The sequence below is a fragment of the Tetrao urogallus genome (assembly GCF_951394365.1).
Source record: "Tetrao urogallus genome assembly, chromosome: 15".
In the NCBI taxonomy this organism is placed as follows: domain Eukaryota; kingdom Metazoa; phylum Chordata; class Aves; order Galliformes; family Phasianidae; genus Tetrao; species Tetrao urogallus.
In genome coordinates this window covers 8,625,600-8,636,744 of record NC_136828.1, presented here as the reverse complement: position 1 = coordinate 8,636,744, position 11,145 = coordinate 8,625,600, and positions in this window count along the sequence as shown.

Below are 11,145 nucleotides of genomic sequence, written 5' to 3'. Positions count from 1 at the left end.
CTCAGTGAGCTGCAGTAAAATAAGCAACGTGCAGAGCAACTGCTGAAACGGGTCCAGCACAGTAATAACAGAGCCTAAAATAAACCTTTTCATAAATAGCTTTTTAGGGAGAAATGTCTTTCAGTTCTCTTATTTTTGTTAAAAACCTGTTCCTGGGGGATGTTTGCAGCTCGCAGCCTCCTGCCACCATGCATCCCCAGGCAGTGCCTGCTCCCTGCTGGCAGCCAGCACACAGGACCTGGGGAACAGAGCCAGGGCCTCTTTTTTCTCATCAGCCCTGTCAGTCACTCCTTCCCTAGCAATCGCCCTGTCCTGTCTAGCCTCAGCAGAGGCAGCCTCCGAGCATCACTGCAGCTGCCCTGCACTCTGATCAGACTTTATGAAGGAGTGGAAACCTACTGAACTGCTTTGTGCTGCTTTGTCGAGCTTTGTTGTGCTCCTGCAGCTGCTACCTGATCAGTACCTCTCATGATGCTGCTTAACAGCTACCTTCATTCTCATTCTAGGCTGTAGCACATGCTTGCTAGCTGAGGTTAAAAAAAAAAAAAGAGTGGAATTTTCTACAGCCCTCAGCCTGAAGGAGCAGCATTTCGGTACTGTACAGCTGTACAGCTCCTGGGAATTTCCACAGAGGCACAGGAGACAGGCAGCTCCAACACCCAGATCCGTTCCCAAGCCTGCCTTCGGATTGTATTTTCTCAGAATAATCTTAGCAGTAACAGCAGCCCCTGCCCCATGCTGCTAATCCCTGCAGACACTCCCCCCTTCTCTGGGCAGGAACGCCTTGTATCTTGATGAAAAAGCTGGCAGTTACTAGCTTGGTTCTTTATTGGGAGACCAAAAGCAAGCTAAAAAATAAAAAATAAAAAAAATTAAGTAAAGGAGATGCAAATGCTACTCCTTGAAGGTACCTTTTGGCACCTAAGCAACCAGCATAAACATCACAACTGTATTTGTGGCCTTTCCTAACACACCTAGGCTTCGACGAGGCGCAACTCCCCGTCTATCCCACCACAGACTGCCCACGCTCTACTCGCCCCCAGTGCCTGCACGCAGCGCCGCTGCTGAAGCCCTTGCTCAGATTCGGCCATTTTATACACGGGCCTCGACTGCCGCCCAGCGATGGAGCAGTGCTCAGTGCACCACGCAGGCCAGACAACGCGGCATTACTTGCACTTCTCATTCGCGCTGGCTCGTTTATAGCTTTTATTTCATTCCTGTTAATAAATTTTTTTTAATAATCTCCGTGGCTACGGTGGTGCTTTGGCTATTGTGGCACATACCCCACTTGGTTAATCATTTAAGTAGCAAAGTTCACCGTGTGCCCAGAGCCAGAGGTACGATCGGTCTGTAGTTTCCCTTGTGACGCATAAAAGGAACAGAAGCAAAACTTCAAGTCTTCTGAAAGCTTTATTGAATCTGTAAGCTATAGTCAGCCCGGTACAGGAGCTCCGGTGGAAACACGGAGGCAGCCGAGCGGCGCGGCCCCCCGGCGCTCTGCCCTCGCTTCCCCGCACGTGTCCACCGCGAGAAGCGTGCCGGGCGCTAAGGGAAGCAGCCCAGGCTCTCGCTGCCCCTCACGCCTCTGCGATCCGATTCCCGGCAGGTCCTGAAAGAGAAAAAGCAGCGCGGTGAGAGCGAGCCGCACTGCCCGGCCCAGCCCCACCGCGGGGCCGCGAGCCTCAGCCGCAAAGCGTCAGCAGTGGCCGCGGCCGCCCGCCGCCCTCAGACGAGGTGTCAGAAAAGCAGAAATCATCCCCGGCTCGCCCCGCCTCGCAGCGCCCACTCGCAGCTCACCGCACCACACTCACCTCCAGCCTGGAAAGGCCGAAACACGCGCTCGCTGTAGAATTTATACATACCCCGCCGCCGCTATTGGTCAGGATGCCTGTGGACCCAACCAATCCCGAGCAGCTGAGGTGATCGCCGGCCCGCCTCTCCCAACGCTTATTGGTCGACGGTTTTCCTCTCTCCAATGGCGCCGCGCGGCGCAGCGTGGCCCGAGGCGTGGTCTGCTCTCTCCCGATTGGCTCCCGCGGGGCGTCAGGAGAAGCCAGTAGTAACAGTGATTGTAGTGAGGAGTGACTGCGGGAGCGCCAATCACCGCTCTGCCGAAAGGGCTGCTGGGAATTGTAGTCCCAGCGTCGCAGAGGCGCGGCGAGAAGCGCACGGACAGGACTACAAGTCCCGAGGAGCGCAGAGCGCCGCTCTTCTGGCCCGGGCGGCAGCTGAGCCGCTAGACGAGCGAGAGGGAGGCCTGGGGCCGCGATGTGCCGGGATCGGGGACCGGCGCTTCGGCCGCCGCCGCTGCCAGGTACCGCTGGGGGAGCCCACAGCCGAGCGGGGCCGGCGCGGAGCTGCGGGAGCGCTGGGTAAAGCCGGGCCGGGGATTGCGGGGCCTCACGCAGTGTGGGAGACGGTGGGGTGGATTTCTGTCACCGCTCCCGAGCCGTTCCTGACATTGTACGGAAGCGTGGACGCCTTCCAGACCCGTGGCTGTCCCGTAACGTCAGAGACGGCGGCTCAGGCTCTGCTGGAGCCGAGGAGAAGCATGGTACAAGAGCGGGGTGTGGGCTGGGGGCAGCAGGCCGGGCTGAGCGCTGTGCTGCCCTCGGAGGAGGTTCTGGGCACCTCTGCCTCGCGCCTGGCAATGGGAGGCAATTCTTTGCTCCAGCCCCGGCAGGCTGATTGTGCCTCTTCGTTTCCCCGCAGCGAGGTATTGCAGCATGCCCTAAGCAGCGAGCTCCTGTGAAACAGCTGTTGCGTGTTGGCCGTGTTTCTCCCGCTGGTTCCTGCGGACAGCCGCAGTGATCAGTTCGGTCGCAGTGTGTGAGAGATGGCCGTGAAAGCCCTGACAGAGGGAGGAAGGCAATGTCGGGGTTGGCTGCTTGCACGGTGGCTGCAGGAGCTGTGTGAGGAGAGGAGCAGATCGGGAAATGTGTATTGTGTGGGGGTACTGACCATGAGTTCAAAAAGAACAGAAAGTGCTGTCCTCATTGCACGTCTGGCAAGAGGAAATCAAAGAGTTTGGAGGTTTCCCAAGAGTCAGGCAGGAACATGTGGAATCTGGGCTCAGCTTAGTGCCCATGAGTCCTGGGGTGTCCCTGAGTGCTTCTGTCCCAGGTGGGGTTGAAAATGCAGGGTAAATCTGGCTCACAGAAAGCTCTGGGTGGGCTGGTCCTGAGTGCTGGACATTTTGCAGTTGTGGCTGAAGTTGGGTGGTGTTCAGCAGTCACATCGTGGGCTGAGCGTTGGCTGAGCCTGAGGCACCTTGTAGCCCAGATTGGCACTTTCTGAAGCCAAGTCCAGCTGTGCCAGGAGGAAGGCACTTGAGAGCAAATCCTGGTTTCACTAACTAAACACTTACGTAATGTGAACACGCTCAGGCTGTCAGATCTTTTCCATCCATTTTATTCCTGTTATCATCCCTCCTGTACACTCCCTCACCATGGGCAGTGAGGTCCATGCTGGCCGTGTTCCCCTGCCCTGGGGCTGGCTGGGGACATAGCAGCTGCCTGGAGGAAGCTGTTGTGCCATGGACCCCCATCCTTAGGGCTCTTCCTTTCTGTGCTAATGAGTTAACTTAGTTATCTGGTTTTCCCTGGAGCATCTCTGCAAGCACAGAGTGTGTCACTCTTTGTCGGGCTGCTCAATATTCAGTATTATGAAGTTTGAGAACTACCTCAAGAGGTCGAGACACTCAAACTCCCTTCAGTGTGAATGGTGGATGATCCTGTTCCTGCGGATTTCTCAGGTTGGAGGCATAAAGCAGTGCGTGCTCAGGTTGTTTTTGCTTAACCCCTCTGATCTGTGAGCAGCGCAGGGCAGCACGAGGATTGGCTGAGCTGTGGGATTTTCCAGCCAAATTTACATGTCGCCCACTGCTCTGCATGCCTTTCTGTTTACATCACTGGGGAGCTATACACACATACACAGCACCAGATAGCGGAAGAGGCATTCTGACTGAGGGAAGCCTGTCTGCAGCTCAGGAACTGGATCATGGTGGTGTGTCACCAGGCCCCGCTGTGCTGGGGCTGCCAGGGGTGAGTCCTGCGGGGTGGCGTGGGCACAGCACAGCATGGGAGCAGCAGGGCAGCACAACGTGTGTGTCGTCTGGATCCCACGGATCAGGCATGGTGCTCACTGGCAGCAGAGCGGAGGAACTGTTCTCCAGCCTGTGCCATAACAAGGTGCAAGAGGTGTCTGAAATCCAGCTCAGAAGCTCAATTGAAGCTCATAAGCAGGTGCCTGTTGCCTGCAGCTAGTTGGAGCAGTGTTGAGCTAGTTTTGTGATCCTCCTTTGCAAGGACATGTAATACGTGTGCAGCAATGCAGCAAGTGTTTTCTGGGGTTGTTCCAGGTGGTTTCAGAAGTGTGAAACCCTCTGTTGTTTAAAGCAGGGGTGCTGGTGAGGCGAGGCAACGTCTCACTGCCTCTCCCTTGTGTCCCAAACCATTGTGACTGCAGTGCAGCTGCTGACTGTCTGCTGGGGTAATTTAAACACAGCCTTCCTAGCATGGTGTGGGACACCGAAGCTCAGTGCTCGGTGCTTCAGTGCTTGGTAGATGTGCCACAATTGAAGTGTTGATCTCTATTGATTGCTCAGGAATCAAAGATTTGGAGCTTGTTTATCTAAGGGCAGGACATCACTCTGCTCTCATGCTGCCTGTAAAGCACTACAGTTTCTGGGTTGCTGGCTAAGAGTTCCTGGCAGTGTTAGCAGCTTTGGATTGTGCCCAGCTTGTTCTCAGTGGAAAACTGTGCAAAATAACCCAAAAAGGGCACAGATGACTGAAATTTACTGGGACCTTTTATTTGGGAAGAAGCTGATGCATTTCAGATGGATCTTTAAAGTGCTCTGATTGCGCCCAGAAGGCAAACAGGAGCATGTCATCAAGTTTCAAAGCTTTGGAAGATGTTTGGGAAGAGCAGGGGAAGGAAGTGTGATATTTGGTACGTTTTGAGTAATGATGACAGGCTCAGATTTCTTGTGACTTTAACCTGGCCAGGTTACTTTCTGTTTTTCTCTCTTGCAGCCTTGCTGAAGTGCAAACTAACCTGGCCTGAGCCACCTGCACAGTGCTGGCAGAGATGAGAGGTGAGCAAGGCAGTCAGAAGCTGCTGGAGAGGTTTGCTGTGCAACCTCCTGCTGCTCCTGTGCTGCTCACTGAAGCCTTCCAGGCATAGGCTTTCCTTTCTCATGGGCTGTCCTGCCAGGACAGGGTGTTGGCAGGAGTGCTCCATGCCCTGGGCTTTGCTGCTTACCTGGTATGCCATAGAATTCCTCGTATGTAAAATGTGTGTGTTGGGGGAATTCCTTATTCCCTTCACTGGGCTGTGCTAGCTTTGTAGGGAGCTCCAAGCCTGACCAATGCTATTTACAAGTTTTATTGTGCATTTCTTGTGGGAGCCCTTTGCCATTTCCAGTGGCTCCCAGGACTGTGAAGGAATTGGAGTCTTTCTATCTATTGGATTTTTGTTCTTTAAGTGAGAATAAGGGAAAGATCTGAAGCGTGCAGCGCTGTAGTTTTAGGGCCAGTGTTAAGGCTCCTTGTGTGTAAGGGCCAGGTGTGAGAGCTCAGCTTGTGCCCATTCCAGCCATGCCAGCAGTGATGTGCAGACACTCAACCAGCACCAACCAGGGCCAGGCACTGCCAAACTTCATCTGCAGCTTCATGTGCAAGGAAAATGGTGTGGAAGGTGGATGCTTCCTAAAATGGAAGTAAAGCCTCAAGTATGGCTTTTGTGACATGGAAACAGCATTGAACTATGGCTCTGTTCTAACTCAATTCTAGTGTTTTGGGGAAAATGAGATGCTTTGTTCCACCAGAGCAGTTGGTTTTGATCCTGTTACAACCGCATTTGCAAGTTATTGCTTTAGGTTTTAGTGTCAAGTATAGCAAACAGCCAGTCTGTCCCAAGGGCTCGTTAACCTTATGGAAGAAAAAAACATTTACTGTGAAAGTATTTCCTTTTCTGAACTATATTTGCAGAAAGGAATGGCAGCGTTCAAACAGCTGTGCTTCTGTCACACTGCTGGATGTGCCCTCTCAGCTCCGCTGTGAAATGAAGCACTGGTAAAAGCAGCAGCAATTAAAAGCGTCACATTTATTTTTCTTGATGACAGCGCTGTGCAGCTCTGGTCTCACTTCAGCTCAGAAAAGTTTGTAGGGCTTTTAAAAGCAACGAAAAGACTTGTGCACAATGAAAAGCCTTTCTGTTCCGCAGAAGCAAGGAACCACCAGCTGGAAGTGCCAAGCTCTGTTGGTAGGACTGAGCTTCATTTCACGTTTGATCTTCTGGCACTGACGCACATCTCAGCACACGTGGCTGGCCGTGTTCGGGTCACCCCAGGGGTGCAGGAGGTGCCCACAGCTCCGTGCTCAGCTGCAGCTCTGTGTGGCTGCCCTGCAAATGAAGGCTGTCAGCATGTGAGCCCAACCCCTTTCCAGCATCCATTTGCTTCATGATTTCTGAGATTCAGAGCAGATGGATTAGGAATGTGAGGAGCCATGTCCTCGGTGGATCCTTCCATATCCATTTATAGACCTGTTGCACGTTACTGAGCCCAGTCCTTTCTGAACCTGTCATTACTGCATTTCTCCACAGCGTGCAGCAGCAACAGGCACTGGTGTTCCCTGTTAGTGGGGTGAAGGAATGCTTCCTGTTGCCTGCATTAGATCAGCCTCCTGCTAGGTTCACTGGGCACACTGTGGCAAAGGGCTGGGCAAATAACAGGCCCAAGTTTGGTTTACTCACAGGCTTCCTGACTTTGTAAATCTTAATTGGCACAGGAGAGTTTGTACAATCTGCACCCTTGGAGATTTCACTACTTACTCCGTAGATGACCATGGTGAGTGAAGCTTACTCAGCAGTGCTTCTTGGGGACTTCATATTTGAAAGTTATTGCTTTAGGTTTTGGTGTCAAGTATTGCAAACATCCCAAGGAATCATTAACCTTAAAGAAGAGAAGAATGTGTAGTACAAAATGATTTCCTTTCCTGAGCAAAGGGATCACCTGAGGAGCACCCGAGGAGCTGCACCCTCTCCTTCCCATGCTGTGTCCTACAGGTCAGACTAGATGCTCGTTGTTGTCATAATCACGGTGTTATTTAAATGCTGTTGCTGAATTTCACAAGCACTTATGAAGGAATGCTATTTCCGCCAGAGACACTGAGCAAGAAAGCCAGTGACTGCGCTGGTGTTGTGAGATGCAGAGAAACTAGGTTTTGAGCTCATGAGCCCTGCCTTGTGCTTGCTTTGTGCACGGCCCTCCCCTTTCAGGCTGCTGTGGACCACTGAGAATCAGTTCACAGCTGGAAAACAACGAGAACACTTCATTAGTACAGAACAAAGCGGACAGAGTCTGCCCAAACCGGACCTGCAAGGAGAGGTCTGAGTCCCCAGCTCTCTGCACCCACCTTCTGTGGGGTGGTGCTCCATGTCCTGCCGAGCTGGGCTCCTGGAGCAGCTTAGCTGACTTCAACCTTTGTAAGTGTTTCCCCAGTGATGTACCAATCCTCTAAAGGATGTGTAACCCTTCCTGTTCTGGCTGCGGTGTAGTAGAGGAACAGAAACTTGTCTTTTACCACGAGTACATGGGCTGTGAAATAAGGAAATTCACTTTAGTGCAGCCCATTCCCAGTTTGTGGGGCAGCCCCAGCCTGCCTTCAGCAACACATCGTGGCTCATCTGCCAGTGAGCACCCCTGTGGGTATGGTTTTGCCAGCCCTGCTGTGGGTGAATAGCTTGAGAGATAGCTTCAGTGAATGGAGAGAGGAAGAAGGAAGAACAAAGCAGACACAGGGCACACAGCTGAGCTTTGTGGGCACAAAGTTCACTGCTGCCACTGTCCCCACAGGGTGGTGCCCGCACCAGGAACTGGCTGCAGGGTAAATTACACAGTATCCGTGGAGGTTGTGCCCTCTGCCATCCCTACTTGTGTCGTGTATCCCCTCAAAGCCCTGGCCTTGTTCTTAAGGGTGTAAGGATCTTCTGCTGAGCATTGGGAACCACTGGGTGAGCTCTGTGCGATGCCTTGCAACAGGAGGTATCAGCCCTCTGCTATGGCAGCAATCCCTCAGCAGGGCCCTCCCTCATTCAGGTGCAGTGTTAGGGCAGCAGCAGGAAACAGCCAGCAGAAATGGCTCTGCTGCTGTCTTTCTGGGCTCTACGATGGGAGGAGTGCTGCCTTTCCCGGCTGTCTGCAGCTGCTGCTGGTTGGATTTTTCCTTGCAAGGATTACAAAACTGGGAACTTTAGGGCTTTTCTTCTCCTTGAATCTCCAAAGCCTGTGTTGATCCCTGTGTTGTGCAAATGCTGAAAGTTAGCCCTTCCCCTACTTTGCATCTGGTTGCTATCAGCCTTGTGATTCAGTGAATTACGGGTTCCCACAGCATCTTTTTTTCCAAGGGAGATTTTTCCCCCCTCTTTTTACTGTCAAAAATAAACACCACTCCATGCACAGAATGCCTGGGTCACAGGCGGGTCCGTGCAGGGCTGTGCTGCCTGGACACACAAAGGGCTTCCAGCAGTTCTTCATGCACAGGGAGCTTGCCCTCTTACTGTGGCTGCTGTTTTGCTGTCAGCCACAAGCAGACCCTGCAGAGTCCTGGGATGGAACATCTGGATGCTGTGTTCTGTGTGAGTGCTGCCGACCTGCTGCTCTGTGATGCTGCTGGAGATGCTTGGGATTTTTGCAGCCCCTTTGTGTTTGGTTATCTGAGAAAGACTTGGAACCCAAAGGATTCTGTGGTTGCTAGTATTTTTCAGTTACTCCTTCTAGGTCACAGAGTGCATGTGTTTTGTAACACAGGCTTTCACTGTGTGGTTGTCAGCATCTCCTGTGGATGTGATTCTGCTCAGATCCAACAGGTCCAGGTGCTAAGCCAAGGTTCAGAGATCTGGAGGGGATTTTGTAAGTGCTTTGGGAAGCTGCTATTAACATCAGGAACACCATCTCTTCTCCGCTTCCTTTTAAGTTCTTTGATGTCAACTGACAAAGGCCTTTTTCAGTGCCTCGTGACAGTGCATTGGCAGGCTGCTCCACAGACATGTCTGCTCTGTTGAAGTCACTCCTGCATTCGATGGTTGCAGAGATTTGGGCTGAGGTTGGCTGTTTTTGTGGTAGCTGGCGTTATGCACGTTAGGAAATATTCCACTTGATGTTTTTTCCATTGCTTACATTCCCCTAGCTTCTATTCAGAGGAGAAGGAGGGCAGGTTACCTCCTGCTGCTCACAGGTAGTTTGCTCAGCCACGCTGCAGGGTTTGGGGTATGAGCAAGGAGTGGAAAATCCCTGTGTTCCAACCCATGCTCCTTTCCTTGCTTTGGATTTATCCATGATTTGTTGAAGTGGGATCTTGCATGCCTCTAGGTGGGCTTTGCAGCGAGGGAATGTGCATTTTACTGGGGAGGTGCCCCTGAATGCCCCTGCTGCAGGCAGTTTGGAGCTGTTGGAGCTGCACTGCAGCTGGGAGGCAGCTGCTTGATTTGCACAATGCAGCAGCACGGTCCTGCTTCACTCCTGCTGTTCTTGGACATCAGCAACTCTGCTTAGCATTTCCTAAGGGATCTGGCATTTGCAGGCAGCCAGGACAGAGCTTCATAATGTTTGGAAAACATTATTCAGATCTGTGTTTTTGAGATAGTCCTGAGCTTGGTTTGGGGGTTTTTGTTTATTGCTTTTGGTTGGGTTTTGGTTTGTTTTTCTTCTTCTTTTTTTTTTTCATCCTGTAGCTTTTCCCAAGAGTTTAGCTCCAAGGGCAGTGATCTCTATGAATGCTGTCCCATGCAGGACACAGTGTGCTGTGCCAGGCAGCAGAGCACTTAGGCAGGGGCTGGGGACAACTCCAGCATCATGTTTGCAGTGTTTAAAATGTGAGCATAGGATACATGCAAAGCAGGGGCTTTTGGGCTGTGACTGAAGGAGCTCTGAAGGGTCCCAGCTGCACTGCTTTGTCACGTCACACCTTGAGCCTCAATTTCCCCATGTACAAAAGAGGTGATCACACACTGTTATGAAGTGCTTGGAGATTTGGGATGTGTCACCCTTGGATAAAAGAAGATCCTTTGCTGTGAGGAGCCAAGTCACCTTGCTTCCTGATGAGCCTGCAGCAGGAGCAGCTGCATGGGGAGCAGCCCCAACCTGGCTGCAGGCTGCAGGCAGATGTTCCTGCAAGGAGTGGGACCAGGACCACTGCCCTGCCCAGCTGCAGCCCATGGTGCTTGCAGGAGGAGAGCCAAGCACCAGCAAAAAACGGATTTGGGCTGTGTATTTAGTCAACTGTGTCTGGCCGGTCAGTTCTCACTACTGCTGTTTGTTTGATCTGCCTGCTTAGCCCTTGGACTCTGTGGCTGGCAGGGAGAACACCAAGATTTAACTGTACCTTGGATAAAAAGGGATCCTTAATCGGGATTTTTCCTCAGCAGCTTATTCCTGGAGCACTGTGCGGGCTGGGACAGGCTGTGAGTGCCAGCAGTGACTTCCAGCTACGAGGATGAAGGGGCAGCCAAGGAGGAGAGCTCCCTGCTGTGCTGAGCCCACAGTGGGAACTTCTGTCCCAGGCAACATGGCAGCATGGAGCTGCAGCTCCTTCCTGGGGGAGCAGCTTCAGCACCCTCCCTAAAGTTCTTATAGAACTCTCAAGCCAGCATCAGGTTTCAGCAGAAGTTAAAGAAAGCAAACTCCATGTGCTTCCACAGATTATTAGTGTGCAATGCTTTGACTTCGCAAACTTGAACCCGGTAAACAGCTGAAGAAGAGCAGTGAGCCCTCTGAGGGAGGGGATTTCTCTCTCTGGGTGATGGTATATGGGCTGTTTCTGAACAGGAGCTGAGTGAGATCCAGAATCACAGGTGTGTTAATTGAAGTAAGGTTTCTTTCTTAGAGGGATAAGGGCTTTGCTGGTACAGCTTTACATCCTTTTGCCCTCCGTGCATGCGCAGCTCCTTTGACACTCTGTAGGCTCAGGCTTTGTCCAAGGCTTTAGCTCAGATCCCTCTGTCTGTTTGGGGTGTGGTGTGCTCTGTGCTGGGACTGTCAGACACAGCTGGCACATGCTGTGGGTCTCATTTGGAACAGTGATAGTGGGACAGTGGGATGCTGTCTTTCTTTGACTGCTGAGGAGTCTCATCTGCAACTGA